Below are 17,711 nucleotides of genomic sequence, written 5' to 3' on the forward strand. Positions count from 1 at the left end.
CAAATGATGGCTTCGTGTATATCCCTGCTTGATCTCGCATATACCTTCACTTAATTTTTTTTCGCATTCCACACTTGATCTTACAAATAAGATCTTACATTTATACCATACCCTAAGACCAATTTTAGTAGGTCGGCTCTACAAGATATTACAATAAAAACATTTTACATACAATATAATATCCGATGCAATAACCAATTGAACATGTCGGCTTAATGCATTTTCAACAATAATAAATCATCTCCATAGCGTGCCATGTTGATCTGGAAAAGATAAACCTGCCGGTGTAACCCTAGATAACCTGGACCTATTTGTCGGTAAAAACAAATATGCAAATATGAATATACCAATGATTATTTCTTCAAAATAGAATGTCCACATGATGTCTTCGACATTACCATTCCAGGTACCGGGGAACAATATATCCTGTCGGTGAACCATAGACCAGTAACTGTTGCACAATTTACTGCTTGCCGGTGAATATTGTTGGATCTCCAAAGTAGGTGTATTAGTAGGTGTTGACATCAATGACAAAACCATACCAAAATACCAACAATCTCCCCCTTTGGCATTGATGACAACACAAGATGAAAAAACCATCAAAGTGCCAAAACAGAAATGCCAAATATAAAAACCAACAATCTCCATTTCTCCCCCTGGGAGTAACAATACCAATCTCTCATACCAATTTCTCCTTAAATGTGTTTTTCAAAATCTCTCCCCAAAAGGATAATGTGTTTTTCCATAGATATCTCTCCCCCTTTGACATCAAATGCCAAAGTCACAAAAAGTCAAGTTCATACAAAATACCAACCAATTCAATATACCAACTACTCCCCCTGAGAAGTAGCTTCCTCATCAAATACCGGAATAAAAGATTTGTCCATTTAATTATGTCGGTTGATGACAATCATCATCTGTCTAAGTCTCTACTAGTGGTGGTATGACTCCAAGTTGATCTCTGAGATACTCAAAAGTCTCCTTAGGCAAAGGTTTTGTGAAAATATCTACAAGATGTTCTTTAGTATTCACATAAACCAGTTTTATCTCCTTTTCTTCAACTTTTTCCCTTAGAAAATTCAGTTTGATAGAAACATGTTTTGTTTTAGAATGTAATACCGGATTCTTAGATATATCAATTGCTGTAGTTTTATCACAATATATAGTAATAGGGTCCTTGCATTTTACCTTTATGTCTTTCAACATTTGCTTAAGCCATAATACCTGTGTACAGTTTGTTGCTGCTGCAACATATTTTGATTCTGCTATAGATAAAGATGTACAACTTTGTTTCTTACTCAACCAAGAAACTAATCTCTTTCCAAGAAAGAATGCTCCTCCAGTGGTGCTCTTTCTATCATCTACATCTCCTGCCCAATTTGCATCTGTGTATGCACATAGATCAAAGTTTTCATCTTTAGGATACCATAATCCAAGATTTGTTGTGCCTTGTAAGTACCAAAAAATCCTTTTCACTATTGATTCATGATTTTCCCTAGGATTACTCTGAAATATAGAAACAATACATACTGCATTCATAATATCAGGCCTGGTTTGTGTCAAATACAGTAAACCTACTATCATAGATTTGTATCTAGTTGGATTAACAGGTGTAGATTCATCCCTTTGAGATAATTTGTCATTTGTAGTCATAGGTGTGCTTACCGGTTTAGAGTTCTCCATCCCAAATTTCTTTAGTAATTCTTTCAAGTACTTGGATTGACTAAAAAATATACCTTTATCAGTCTGAGAAATTTGCAAACCTAAAAAGAATTGTATTTCTCCAATCATAGACATTTCAAATTCTTGCTGCATTTCAAGAGAAAATTCCTTACATAATCCATCTTCTCCTCCAAAGATTATATCATCAACAAATACTTCAATAATCAAGATGTCATCATTAGTTACTTTGTAGTATAAGTTGTTATCTCCATTTCCTTTAGTAAAACCAATCTTTAAAAGATACTTATCCAACCTTGCATACCAAGCTCTTGGGGCTTGTTTCAATCCATACAGAGCTTTTCTTAACCTGCAAACCATATCATTGTCATCTGTCAAAGAAAATCCATCAGGTTGTTCAATATATACTTCTTCTTCAAGATCTCCATTCAAAAATGCACATTTAATATCCATTTGATAAACTTTGTAATCCTTGTGAGCTGCAAAAGCCAAGAATAATCTAACTGCCTTAATTTTGGCTACCGGTGCAAAGGTTTCATTGTAATCAACTCCTTCTTTTTGAGAATATCCCTTACACACTAGTCTTGCTTTGTTTCTGACAACCTTACCATCTTCATTAAGTTTGTTTCTAAATACCCATTTAGTTCCAATTACATTTTTATCTGTAGGTCGGGGAACTAATGTCCAAGTATTATTCTTCTCAATTTGTCCTAATTCTTCTTCCATAGCTTTAATCCAAAATTTATCTTCACATGCCTCATTGATAGATGATGGTTCAATTTGAGAAATAAGACATACCTCTTCATTTTCCAATCTTCCTCTTTTCATAACTCCTTTAAATTTGTTTCCAATTATCTGATCTTCAGAATGATTCAATCTTACATACCGGGGTGTCTTAGTTTACTGTTGTTCTTCAATTATTGTGGAATCTTCTGATGATACCGGGGTAACTGGATCTTCATTCTGTACCGGTGGATTCAGTATAGGTTCATTTGTCACAATTTTTGTTGCCGGTTCAGAGTCTATATACCTTGAAATTCCTCTGAATTGTTCATCAATCTTTACATTTGTACTTTCAACAATTTTCTGTAATCTTTTATTAAAACATCTATATGCCTTGCTCTTAGATGAATAACCAAGAAATATTCCTTCATCACTTCTAGGATCAAATTTGTCAATATACTCATATCTTATAATATAACATTTACTTCCAAAAATTCTGAAATACTTAAGAGTAGGAGTATTACCAAACCATAGTTCATGAGGGGTCTTACCGGTTTCACCTTTGATGTGAACTTTGTTGAATGTATAGATAATAGTGTTAACTGCCTCTCTCCAATATACATGTGGTAGATTTGCTTCTGATAACATACTTCTAGCTGCATCCAAGATAGCTCTGTTTTTCCTTTCAACAACTCCATTCTGCTGTGGTGTCCGAGGTGTTGATAACTGTCTTTTGATTCCATTCACTTCACAGAATGTATTAAAGTCCTTAGATGTGAATTCTCCTCCTTGATCTGATCTTAAACATTTGATTTTCTTACCGGTTTCATTTTCAACCATTGCTTTGAATAGTTTGAACTTACCAAGTGCTTCTGATTTCTCTCTGAGAAAAGTAACCCAACACATTCTAGAATAATCATCAATAATTAGCATGAAATATCTATCACCTTGTAAGCTTCTAGTTCTAGCTGGACCACATAAATCAGTGTGAATTAAGTCGAGCATTATTGGATTTTTCTGGAATACTTTTGAAACTAGCTCTAACTTGTTTTCCAAATTGACATTCCTTACAAACTGTATTCTGAGGTTTCACAATTTTAGGTAGATCTCTAATTGCCTTAGAAGTACTGATTTTTACCATGCAATCAAAGTTTACATGACATAGTCTCTTATGCCATAACCAACTTTCATCTATATGTGCAATTAAGCATGCCTTTTCACTGTTATTCAAATGAAAGATATTGCCTCTAGTCTGATTACCGGTTGCAATTTCCAAACCAGTTCTATTCATGATTTTGCATTTTCCATTTTTAAATTGTAACTGAAATCCCTTCTCAACTAATTGACCAACACTTAAAAGATTATGCTTTAATCCTTCAACATAGTAGACATTGTCAGTGTTATGTTTACCATCAAGAGATATTGAACCCTTACCTTTGATTGAACAGGCTTTGTCATCTCCAAATCTTACTAAACCTCCATTGTATTCTTGAAAGTTCAAGAATTTACCTTTGTCTCCAGTCATATGATGTGAGCATCCTGAGTCAATAATCCATTCATCCTTTGTTTCAACTTTAGCTGCTAGGGCTTGTTCTATCGGTTGAGCAGTAGGTGTCGGTTGATCTTCTGTTATAGCAACAAAAACCCATCCATTGTCTGCTAGATCCTCATCAGAGTCATCAGTCACACCTTCATCAACAATGTAACAAGATTTATCTTTGTTCTTCTTAAATCTGTATCTCTGATATTCAGGATTAGGCTTGTATGTTCTTCTAGCTTCTTCTCTTAGTCTAGCATGTCTATCAGGGCATCTTGAAGCCACATGACCAATCTTATTGCAGTTAAAACATTTAAAGGGTGCTTTACCTTCATACTTACTTCCAATTGGACCTTTTGGCATTTTCCTTGCAAATAGTGCTTCAAGCTCTTCATTCTCCTTTCTGGTTTCTTCAAGTTCTCTTGCATAAAAGGCTCTCCAATCTGATTTGTCAAATTATGGAGCAGATGATGTTGATGCTTTGAAGGCCAAATCAGTCTTCATAGTAGCAACAAGACCAAATTCCTCAATTTCAAAGGCTGAAAGTTTTCCAATCAATGTATCCCTAGTTACTAATGTATTAGGCATTGTTCTCAATTCATTTATAGTAGTAACCTTCATTTTATATGTCGGTGGCAAACCTCTTAAGATTTTTGAAAGAATTTCATCCTCACTCAAGGTTCCTCCACAACATTTAATATCCAAAACAATTTCATTTACTCTTTCCATAAAAGCAGAAATCCTTTCATCTTCTTCCATTTTCAGATGTTCATACTTGACTCAGAAGCTTTCAAGCTTTGCAATTTTGACTATGGAATCTCCTTCATTCAGTGTTTCCAAATGATCCCAAATAGCTTTAGCAGTAGACCTATCTGATAATCCCATGATTTGTTGATCTGATAATGCACTCAAAAGTGCTTCTCTTGCTTTGCAATCATTTTCTTCATCTTTAGCTAAGGTAGTTGGAGCAGTCTGACCAGCTACAACAATAGTATAACCATTCTTAGTAACTTCCCAGATGTCTTTACCAATGCAATTCAGATGTGTCTCCATTCTGATCTTCCATATCCCATAGTTGGTTCAATCAAGTTTAGGATTGTCCTTCCTGAAATAATTAGTAGACATTGGATCTCCTCAAGTTGTTAAACTTCTGCAAAAGAGGACTAAGCTCTGATACCAATTGTTAGGTCCTGGAGACAACTGAGAGGGGGGGGGGGGTGAATCAGTTGTCAAATAAATTCAAACCAAAAAATTATCAACCAACTTAATGCTTAATACTGGTAAACCAGTTAAGTGTGCCGGTAGACAGTGTCAACAGTAAATTGCTATACCGGTAAGGATTAATGTATGAAACATAAACATAAAGTCATCCACAACACATGACACTAATATTTGTACGTGGAAACCCTATAAGGGGAAAAACCACAGTGAGAAAACTTACCCACAATCAGATGATACTACTGCAGATAGTAAGTGTACATAAATGGGGTCTGCACATGCAGAAAGGCCAACAGCTTAGAGCTCACTGCTCAATCACAAAATGGGAGTCACACTGACTACAGTTGGATGGTTAAATCCAATAAGAATGTACTGCACAAAATAGCATCTTCATATGCTTGATTCAGTACTGGTGTAATGCTGATATGATTCTACAAAAACCTAACTTCACCTTCAAATGATGTCTTCGTGTATATCCCTTCTTGATCTCACATATACCTTCACTTAATTCTTTTTCGCATTCCACACTTGATCTTACAAATAAGATCTTACATGTATACCATACCCTAAGACCAATTTTAGTAGGTTGGCTCTACAAGATATTACAATAAAAACATTTTACATACAATATAATATCCGATGCAATAACCGATTGAACATGTCGACTTAATACATTTTCAACAATAATAAATCATCTCCATAGTGTGCCATGCTAATCTGGAAAAGATAAACCTGCCGGTGTAACCCTAGATAACCTGGACCTATTTGCCGATAAAAGCAAATATGCAAATATGAATATACCAATGATTATTTCATTATTTCTTCAAAATAGAATGTCCACATGATATCTTCGACATTACCAAGTGTCTTCCATATCATTCAAGGTATCGGTGAACAATATATCCTGCCGGTAAACCATATACCAGTAACTGTTGCATAGTTTACTGCTTGCCGGTGAATGTTGCTGGATCTCCAAAGTAGGTGTATTAGTAGGTGTTGACATCAAAGACAAAACCATACCAAAATACCAACAGAGTGAACTCTCATATAGCCCCAACCATTAACCCTTTCGTAGTCAATGACCTATTTATTATAGTGAGTTGGGAACCCCAGGTCTGGGTGTACTCACTTGGGTCGTTCCCCTCTTACCTTCTCAAAGAGCAAGTTGGGAGGGTAGACCCGCTAGAGGTAAACACATAATCAAACAAGAAAAGGTTGGAGGGTCTGGATTTCTGATCGTCTAGCAAGAGGAGAGCATACTCTCCTACCTTTACGCTTTTCTTAAAAGACATGCAAGACAAAGGTTCATTCCATTTTAATTAACATCTAGGTGCCTAATTTAAATAAATACATAATGTTTGGTTGAATTTGCTTAGACAACCTGCAAAACAGAGAGATTAGTAGTTTTTTTTTTTTGTTTTTTAGTTTTGGACGGTCGGATTAACTGCAAAAACTAAAAGACTGAAAATTAGTCCTAACTGCACTACACATACAATGCATGCACTGAAGTGCAGTCAACTACGCTGAAATGCCTGTGCAAGCGCTGAACTAAATAAAGCAGTAAAAGAAAAAAAAATGTCAGAACCCACAAAACCATAAAGGATTTTTATACCTGTTTGTCACGTTGTTTGGAAATGCTCACGCTGAAACGCCTACGGTCGTGGTGAAACGCCTGCAGTAGCACCGAAATGCCTGCGGTCGCGCAGACTGAAAACAGAGATCAGGAGGAGTTAAATTTTTCAAAATTTAAATGTAATTAAACAAGGAGAGAATCACATAAAAATGTTCGTGGTAATCTAAATCTGAAGCGCTAAAACACCTTCGCTTGCGCTAAAACGCATGCGCACGCGATGAACAAACAGAGATAACAAATTTTCAAAACATGCTAAGCAGAAAAAAAATTCAGGATATGCCAGGCGGTCGCGCTGATGCGCCTGCGCTTGCACTGAAGTAGGTTTTTTCTGTTGCACTATAGCCGTGACGCTCGCACTGGTGTGCAGTCGCTCACGCTATTCCAAAGCCTGCATTTTGCAACTCACAAAAACTCACAAAGAATGTGAGTCTTTAGGGACGTGGGTCCCACCGGGCGTGCCAAAATGAAGAGTGGAAAATGATTTTCAAGGAAAATTCAAGTGGTTAGTGCAAAAACATTAAATGATGTTAAAACATGAAACATGCATAAAAACCACATAAAGACATGATTAAGATGCATATACCTTGCAAACCTTTACCTCTCCCTCATATTGAGCCTTTGGTGAAGTTGAATAACCCCTCTCTCTTCAACTTGATTGGATGGGCTCCTCTTGCTTGCTCGATGTGGATGGCTCTCCAAATGTGCACAATATGATTCATGGGAGGATGAGATGGATGAATAAATGACTAAGTGATGGATGAGTATGAATTTGGCTATAGTTTGGATGCTTTGATGACTTTTTTAAACTCAAATGGGTAGCATAAGATTTTTAAACTTGGAGGTGATCAATGAAGGGATGGAGTCCTCAATTTATAGGAAGAGGAGAGGAAGAATGGATGGCTAGGATGGATTCAAGATGAAGGGTTAGGATTGCTTGTGAGCTCACACAAGGCCCAATAGAGGGTGTGGAGACCAAGAGATATGCCTTAAAGACATTTCTTGTCTCCACACTCCACAAGGTGCATTGGGAAGACTCCAAAGGTACCTTGGGAAGAACAAGGTGCATTGGGAAGACTTCTCAATGTGCCTTGAGAAGAGCAAGGGATGTGACATTCCTTGGAGAATGGAGAGGAGGAATTAAAAATTCTCCAAAAAGGGATAAGCATAGGGATTGGAGGAATAAGAAGGAATTAAAAATTCCTTGGGAGAGGGGATGCCTAGAGGAATGTGAGATCTTGAAAATCTCACATTCACCTAAGGAAAGAGCATTTAAAGCTAGTGGTTGGATGGAAGGGACAAAGGGTTGACTTTGTGACTAATCATGATGATTAGTCACTAGCAACTCATTAGGAAGGGGATTAGAGGAAGTGTTAGGTGGGATTAGGATTTGTAGGAGGATTTGACTAGGAGAGAGAATGAATGGAGGGAATTAAAAATTAGAAGAATAAGGTTAAGTGAGTTTAGGGAGTTTCTAGAAGAATTTATTAGGTTAATGGTGAATTAAGAAGATTGTTTGTAGGAAGCATGTGGGTTAACTAATTAATTGAAATTAATTAGCTAAGAGGGAGATTTGTGAGAATTCAATTTTTAGAAGAATAAAGAAAGGGATTGATTTATTAAATAAATCAGTCACATACTATAGTGACAATATCAATTATATTTAATTAATATTTAGGAGAATTTGAATGAACATAATTAATTAATTAATTATGTGAGGAATTAAAAATAATTAAAAATAATTATTTTTAAGTGTCTACACATGTTAGTGAACCAAAAACTCTCAAAATCGTTCCATGCTCCTATATCCCTAAAGATCCTTAAGATTCAAGGTGACCCTCACTTGGAAGGGCACTTGATCTCTTGGATTTCAACCTAGAGAACGAGATTTAAATGATGATTCTAGGATCAAAATGAATGCAACTAAGATCCTAGTGAATTGCTAAGATGATGATAGGAATGAAATCTAAGGATGCAAGATGAAAAGCTAGTTATGATCAAGATGGTGGAAATGATATGAGGCTAAGTTAATTCCAAATTGAAGATTATGATGAGATAATTAAGCTAGATGAATATGAAAAATAATGTAATTGATATGATCTAAAACATAATGCAATTAAGCTAAATGCTATGATGCTAATGATAGAAGGCTTGGATGCTTGAAGGTGACCAATGAGCTCCTTTGATAACCTGCAAAAGACTATAATTTTGATGCACAAGATTGTGATCCTTGAATTGAATAAATGAGCTCCTATTTATAGGCAAAATAGAGAAATGGATGGTTGAGATTTAGTAATCTCAACAAGGGATAGGATTGAAAGCTATCAATCCATGGGAGAGATTCAATCCAATCCCAAGCTGACAAATGTCACCTTGAGAGGGCTTGAGGGGATGCTAAACAGGCATTAGAATCTAAGCAAGCAATTAGGGACACCTCAAGGAGTGACATCACTGGATAATGTCATTAACCAGGGAGGCATGTTATTACCCAAGAGGTAAACTCTTGTGCAACATGGGAAAATGGTTAAAGGGACAACCATCATGGCTAAGGGGCATGGGCTTGTAAGAGACATTAAATGCCTTTTCAAGACTTTGGAGACTAACTTTCTCCAAGAGTAAAACCACTAGTGGTTTATGTAAGAGCCTTACATGTTTGGAAGACTCAACAAGTTAACTTGTTGAAATAGATAGTCTTAAATGCATTTTGAAGACTTTCTTCCAAATTTGGAGAAGTGACTCCCCCAAATTTAGGGAAAGGACATGATTAGGAGATTAGACATTATTAGGATGGGATTAGGAGGCTTTCTAGAATAAATTAGGATGCAAGTGGGAGATGTAGGATTTTGAAAGTGGGTGAGGGAAAATAGGTATTTTAGCAAAATAAAATGATTTAATTTAGCCAAAAGGGATGCGACTTGCATTTGCAGGATTTTGCAAGTGGGGGGATTTACAAATAAATTTTGATTTATTTAAATGCAATGGTATTTTTTAATTAAATGTTAATTTAATTAAAATGGGAAAAGTGGATTGAGGCAGAGAGTCTTGGAGTAGATTCAAATCACCAACTTGTCTTCCTTGTTCTCACTCCATCCTACCAACCACTCAAGCCCTTCCAAAGGTACTTGGTATAGGTTCTGATAGTTAGACCTCCAAGGCCTATTTAACCTTATCTTTCCTCCAAGGTATAGCCACAAGTTCTTTACTCAACTCTTCCTATTGAGGATTCCACCACAATCCCTACCACACCTTCCTAATACTCCAACGACCTCTGCTAAGAAACTTTATCCACCATTATGTTCTATGTGTTCAAGATGCATTTACATAGTGTCTTTTTTTTATTTTATGGGTTTTATCACCTTCTAGTCTATTTCCAAGCTTACCCAACCTCACTCTGGCTCTATCGGCTCCAAATAGGCCTAATACAATTAGCCCTCCTATGGCGGTTTTCAGGACTTAGTTTCAAAACTTCCCACACAAGGCCAAAAATAAATTATAGATTTGAATACCCTTTTCAAGGTTACAAACAATATTTCAAATTTTCATATGGGTTCTCCGTACACATGGGGTAACCAAAACGGTCCTATTTTCAAGGGTTTAGGCCTACCCGGGTGACTTACAAATTTGGTCTTAAAAACCTTCACCAGTCAAATCATATGCACAAATAAATTAAGGATTATTTAAGTAAATTCATAGGTATTTCCAACCATGTCTCAATTTTGGCTCCACCAATCCATATGTGCTCTTAAAATGCACCTCCCTTGTTGTCTTAAACTCACCAACTCCTAGTTGTGAGCCTAGGGTATCATTGTAGAAACACCACAAAGGTATGCAAAAACAAAACACCTACTCTAATAATATGTAAATAACCTAACCTAGCATTCCACTTGATTTCAACTGGTGCCATCAATGGATGCTCAAGTTAGAGCCATTTATTTCTTAAACCCTAGATGCCAAGGGTTTTGCACCTAGTCACAAAGAATGGATCAAATCTCTGCAACCAGACACAGTCAAACTTGCTAATCTACCTTATTAGAAAGTAGACTCAACAATATTTCATCCCCTACAAGTAAATTCCTCTATCAAGGCCGTACTGGGCCATACAACAGAGCAAAAACAAACAAAAACAGTCAAAACGATGGCAACACAAGATTTTCCTTATAACTCAAGCTTGCTTTTGCATTCCAGAACTTCTAACCCGTACAATGAAGTTGTTTTTGGCTTATATGGTCATGTTTCAGTTGGTTGAACCAACTTTTCAACGCCAATCAACAAAAATACAACTTTTACAAATGTTGCAAAATGTTGCTCAACAACTTTTACATCTTTTCATCCTGATAATGCAACTTTGCACTCAAGTGCATTCCAAGGCTCAAAAAGGACCTCAATGCATTCTAGTAGACTTAAAAACAACATATTTCACCCTATTATATAATGACCCTATTCTAAAGTAGTGCACCTAAGACCATCATCAACATTACAACTTCTAGGATATCAACATCCTGGACACTACCAAAGCTTGGACAACTCAACCATGGCTCCATTGAGTCCCAAATGGTTGGTCCATTATTACAACATGAAAGACACATAAAAGACTTTAAGAAAAAAACAAAATTTGCCTGGAGTGATAGGTGCCCTGCACCAGGGATAAAGGGAGATTTTTAATTAAATGTGCATTTAATTAAATGGCTTAGATAGAAGAAGGGGATTTAATCAAATCTTTAATTTGATTAAAAGGTCAATTAGAAGAATAGGGATATTAATTAAATCTTAATTTAATTAATTGGAAGAATTAGGGATAATTAAATGAATAAGATTCACTTAATTTATTGTGCAACTTTTAGGTGTCTACATTTTGTCCCTCTTTGAGTCAACGTGTGACCACATGTTGATTTAAAGAAAAACACTCAATTTGTCGTGAAATTTTTTTGATATGATGTTGTCGCCAAAATTGTCGATATGATTTCCTAGATATGAAAATTGATTTCGATATGATATGATGATGTGATTTTGTCAATATGAAGCTAATATGAGACTAATATGGAGATTTGATATGATAATGATGATATCAGATTCATAATGAGATTGATATGGAGATTTGATATGATAATGCCCCCTCGGGAGATCGTTTGTGCACTAAAGGCATGAATGATCTCTCGAAAGAAGAAGGATGTTATTTGAAAGATAGAAGAGTGGATAGTTGATGACATGCATGGGTTTGATAAGATTGATCAGATTGATAAGATTGATATGATTGATAAGATTGACAAGATTGATAAGATTGATAAGAATGAGATCAAGTCTGGTTTCAAGAATTACACCTCCTGTATAAGACAAAGATGATCAAAACGTCTGGTTTCAGGAACAATATATCTTGTATAAGACCTGAAATGTCTGGTTTCAGGAAAGATACATCCTGTATAAGACATGATAGAATGCATCAGATGAAATAGATTGATAGAATTGATAAGATTGAGATCAAGTCTGGTTTCACGTTTGACACTTCTTGTATAAGACAAATATGATCAAAACGTCTGGTTTCAGGAATGATATATCTTGGATAAGACCTGATCAAAACGTCTGGTTTCAGGAAAGATACATCATGTATAAGACATGATAGATGAGAGTTGGATGAATGATGAAGGTACGAAAGGGAAGAAATATTCCATGATGATGCGAGAGATATGCACTTGATGGATGCAATGATGAATGTGACTAGATGATGATGATGATGATGATATGCAACTAAATGCCATGATAGTACAATGCAACTAAATGCAGATTTTAATATGATATGGTAATGATAGTGATAATGATAATGATACTAATACAAAATTAAAATTACATGCAACCTAATGCAAGATTAAGATGATAATTATAATGAAATGATACTAAAGCATTCTCGTTCCCAAATGTTTCCATCTTTTTTTATCAAAGTGTCAGTGCTTCCTTTGTTTTCATCATCGGTCCTTGATTTGTTGAAAGTTGATACAAGCATCATGGTATAATTAAGCCATAATGATCTGAGTATAGCTTACATGGATTTTGATATTGCAATACGACACAAGGGTCGAGGTATAATTGAACCAAGACGACCTGAGTGTTGCTTGTGTAAAATAGACAAGAGTTAACCTTTGTCTCATACAAATCCAAAATTTCTTCAGTGATATGTTGCTTAATCACGTCGTAAGACAAATTGTTATAGTAAAAGGCTTCACTCCCAAACAATAGACAAAGAAAACATCACATTCCCTCCGCGCTTCTCTAGTCTTTGAGACATTCTTGAGTCGCTTAGGAGATATGATAAGCGAAAATCAACAACCATAAGTAAGCATGCATGTCATCTGAAAAGTATTCTTGTCAAATAAAACATCTTGCAAATAGATCTTTTATCTAGTTGAAATCAGTTCAAGTTTTTGATGTCTAGCCTTCTTGCATTGTTGTGGTCATTGTTGGTTGTTTTGATCCTTGTTGTCTTACTACGTGTTTGGTCTGATGTCGAAAAACCTCAAGGCGAAATGCCCCTAGGAAGGTCAGGATTTTGTCCCTTGCCGTTGATACTACTTCAATATGGATACTTACACTGATCACCAAGCCATGGTGGGATATGAGTTGGATAACTGATTCAGATAATCAAGGATAGTGACTACGCTAAGTATGTCCGAGATAATGCTACGTGTAAACATGTTTTACAAAGGCTATTGGCTTAGATCAGATGGAGCCAAAGATATGATACGAGTACTGATAAATAGAGGAGTTTCTCTATTTTCACCAATTCTTTTTATTGCACCTTTTGACTTGCTTTTGATTACTTTTGTCTTTTTCTTGTTTTTTTGATTTTTTTTTTGTGAGATGAAACATGTCCTGCCATCAATTGATAAAGACAAAAATAACTAGGACAAAATCTAGTAGCCATACTGATCTATGTCATTGTTTTGATTGCTTGATGATTGATAGGAATGTTTGGTTTCAAAGAGTGAGTACCTCATATAATACCGATCTATTTGGTTTCGAGTGTACCTATCCTTGTATAAGACATGTTGATGTTGATGTTGATAGATGGATTGATTAACAAGACTCGATGATTGATAGGAATGTCTAGAATGTCTAGTTTCAAAGAGTGAGTACCCCGTATAAGACCAATTTGTCTGGTTTAGAGTGTACGTATCCTTGTATAAGACATGTTGATGTTGATAGATGGATTGATTAACAAGACTCGATGATTGATAGGAATGTCTGGTTTCAAAGAGTGAGTACCCCGTATAAGACCGATTTGTCTGGTTTTGAGTGTACCTATCCCTATATAAGACATGTTGATGTTGATAGATTTTGAGTGATGAATTGATTAACAAGACATGTGATCAGTTTGATTGCAGACTTTGAGAGTTTTTGTGTTGTTGATTTGATGGATGGGCCATGTTGTTATGCTTTGATTTGCAAATTTATTTGATTTTGTCAAATTTTTTTTATTTTAATTTTTTGGATATTTCTGATTTTTGGAGCTTTTTGGATTAGAAGAAAGATGTATTTGGTTGCCCCAATGTATAGCAAGACAAGGAATATTATGAATGGATGATTGATCCATTGAGGTGAAGATATATGGGTGAAAGATGGAGGTAGCTTATTATGGAACATGAAGGGACACGTCAAGAGATTTTTGAAATCGTGTTTTGTCCTTAGCTTTGATCAAGATCAAGGATGGAAAAGAGGATATGGATAGAGATAGGATATGGATAGGAGAAACAAGATCATAGATAGTGAGGGATAATGGAGTCAATGAATAGATATGATAAGGAATATGGATTAGAGGGTATCGATTTAGAGCAATTGATTAAGTGTATGAGATATAGTAATCAAAAGATGTCGGTACCAAGATACGATAAGTGGTTCTTTTCTGGATTAAGTGTGTATCCCAGCCAAAAGAAAATGTTAAAGAGGAACAACCTCAGATTCTGAAGCATTTCATGAATAGATATCTAGGAAAAGGACTGAACATGAGATTCGAGCATGGGAAAGTATGTGACAAAATGACACAAATGCCTATCTTACAGATGAAGGATTTATGTAAAGGATTGAATGAAAGGGATGGAAGGATATAAAAGAGGTGTTGGATAATATATATAATGTTTGAAGATTTGTTTGAGGATAGATGGAAATGTATTCAATGTGAATGTTGGTACACAACTTGAGAAGTGATGGAGGAAAATTGAATTTTGGTACATAAGGACCCAAAATAGATAAAGAAAATGATGGAAGAATAGTTTTGGAAAGATGTTTAGATAGATGGTTGAAAGAAGTTCAAATATGGTGCTTTTATTGATCTTTCTTATGGATCATTTGAGGTGATGGGTTGGTGGATGGAGAGAGGTAAGGAAGCAAGATAGATGGAAGGGATGGAGAGTTTTGACTTTGGAATGAAAGGACCTAAAATGGATTTGGATGATGAAAGGATTCCTTGATCTTGATCTTGACTTGGAGTAGGATCATTTGAGTTTGTGCTTTTCTCTTGATTTTGAATTAGATTAGTTAAGGAGATGGAAGGGATATCATGCTCTTTCTTAGGAGGTGGATGTTGAATGGGACTATGCTCTTGAGATAAAAGAGGATCATCGTGGATGGAATACCAAAATCTTAGGGGATCATCATAAGATTCTTGATAGGTGGGATCTTGATAAAAAATGGGATTAGATTGGAGAGCCATGATATCTTGATCTTGATTTAGGCTATGACTCATTTCCTTTGAATATGCTTCTTCTTTTTCAAGCGACAAGGGATGGTGACATGAGTGCTCAAAGTTTCAGTTTAGATAGGTTGATGTTGTTGACTTGATGGATAATTCATTTTAGATACTCAAGCTTACTAATTCGAATAGAGGGTTTGTTCGATAGGCCCCTATGACAAAGAACATCAAATGATATGGATAAAGTCTCCTGATATGGAAACTTGATTTGACTAACTTGAATACCTAGCTAAGTATTGTTGTCGTTGAGATAGTTGGATGATAAACTCTTGATCACTTGGTTTTGATACTCCTCTAAATTGGTTGGATGAAAATCTTGTTTAAAGATAGTTGAAATATTGATAACCACCTCCAAAGGTGCTTTGTTGGATTTGAAAATTTCTTCCACTTATGATCTCTCTTTGTTTTTTATTTGATTTTTGAGTTGAATTTTGGATATTTTTGCAAGATATTTTTGCATTTATGACAAGAATACATAGCACACATGAAGACAATGGCCATCCTAATGCTAAACATTGAGTGTATGTTCTTTTGAGGATGTGTTCACATCCCCGATGTTTTCACTGGCTTGGATACAAATAAGACACACCAAGTAGACTCTTTATTCAAAGGTCATTGACAATATCATAGCCCAATAGTCTCGATACTCCATTAGCTCAAACAACCTTGTCACCCCCTAGAGGGTGCCCGTTCTTTTGCTTTTTTCTAGAAATTCACGCAAAGTGAATTGCTTCACAATTGGGTAGTTATCTTGGGAGATATATGGTGAGTAATCTTGGGGGCGGATTCTTCCCACCCTTGCACTATGATATTGCCAATGTATGGCAACTGACTCGGCTCAAAGCTTCTACTTCTATGGTTCGTAATAAGGATTTCGTTCGGCGCGGAAAATGATAAACTCAATTAAGAGGCCTCCCAACCTTTAGAACAAAGGCTTTTCGCATCACAAGGATACTAGGGGAAGGCTATCAAATACACACTTCCATTGGAGGAGATTTTCATTAGCCTCAACATTTGATTATAGTGGGTTGGTAAACTTGGTGATAAAGTTGTTGCCCACTTGGGTTGTACCCTTCTCACTAGCCCCCTCAAGGCTTCGGGAAGGTAGGCCCTCTAAAGGATTTAATTTGCTTGAAAGTAAAGAAAGCATGAAAAAGAGTGGGTTTGGCTTTTTGGTCACCCAATTAAGAGGAGAGCATATACCTACCACTTTCAAGACACAAAATACAAGTGTTCTTTTTACCCTTTCATAGAAATGTGATCTATCCTCTATTTGGAGATGTTGCTCCAACAAGCATGGTGTTTATTTTAGTCCCACATGGCAATTGGTTTTCTAACTATGAAATGGAAATCTTAGTCAACGAAATGAAAGTACGTTTGCTTGAAAATAAATCGCTTTGCAAGAATGGACAAGTTGATTGTTCTTTTTAAATTGCAAAAATAAGATCGATTGTGCTTTTTATCCTCTTTGCAATAAATTGAAATTTGTTTTGTCCTTTTTAAGAGCACCAAATTTGAAGTGTTTTTCCTTGATCTTGCAAGAAAACAAAGTGTTTGATTTGTGGTTCCTGTGAACCTTGCAAGTGAAGTTTTTTTGAAGCCTAAAGGAACATATGGTTGATTTTAAGCCCAAAATGAAAGATGAGATTGTTTTTATGAAAAAAGAAAGTGAGTTCTTTTTAAGACGAACTTGAAAGAAAGGAAAACGAATTCTATTCTAACTCCTCCAAATTTGCAAGAAATTGTTAGGAAAACTTGCAAAAACAAGAGTTAGTGAAAAATAAAATCTTTTGGTGGGCTTAGACAAGCCTAATTTCAAACTCGGGTTACAAAATTTTGGCTCTGTCTCATATGTGCGAAAATAGAGATCATATGCGCTATTTCATATGTGCAAAAAGAAATGTCAAATGCGTGAAAAGAACTGTTGTATACGCCAAAAGAAATATCAAATGCGTGAAAAGAATTGTTGTATGCATGAAAAGAAATGTCAAATGCGCTGCAGAAATGATTAGATGCTAAAAGAACTGTCAGATGTGCTACAAGAAGGAACATATGCACCAAAATAGAGGTTATATGCACTAAACTACAGTTGATCCTACGAAAAAATATTAGAAATTTTAAAATTTCAGGGATCTATCCCCATGGTGGGTGCCAAAGATGTATGCTGGAAATGTGGGATCATCCTG

This window comes from Cryptomeria japonica, chromosome 10 (genome assembly GCF_030272615.1).
Source record: "Cryptomeria japonica chromosome 10, Sugi_1.0, whole genome shotgun sequence".
In the NCBI taxonomy this organism is placed as follows: domain Eukaryota; kingdom Viridiplantae; phylum Streptophyta; class Pinopsida; order Cupressales; family Cupressaceae; genus Cryptomeria; species Cryptomeria japonica.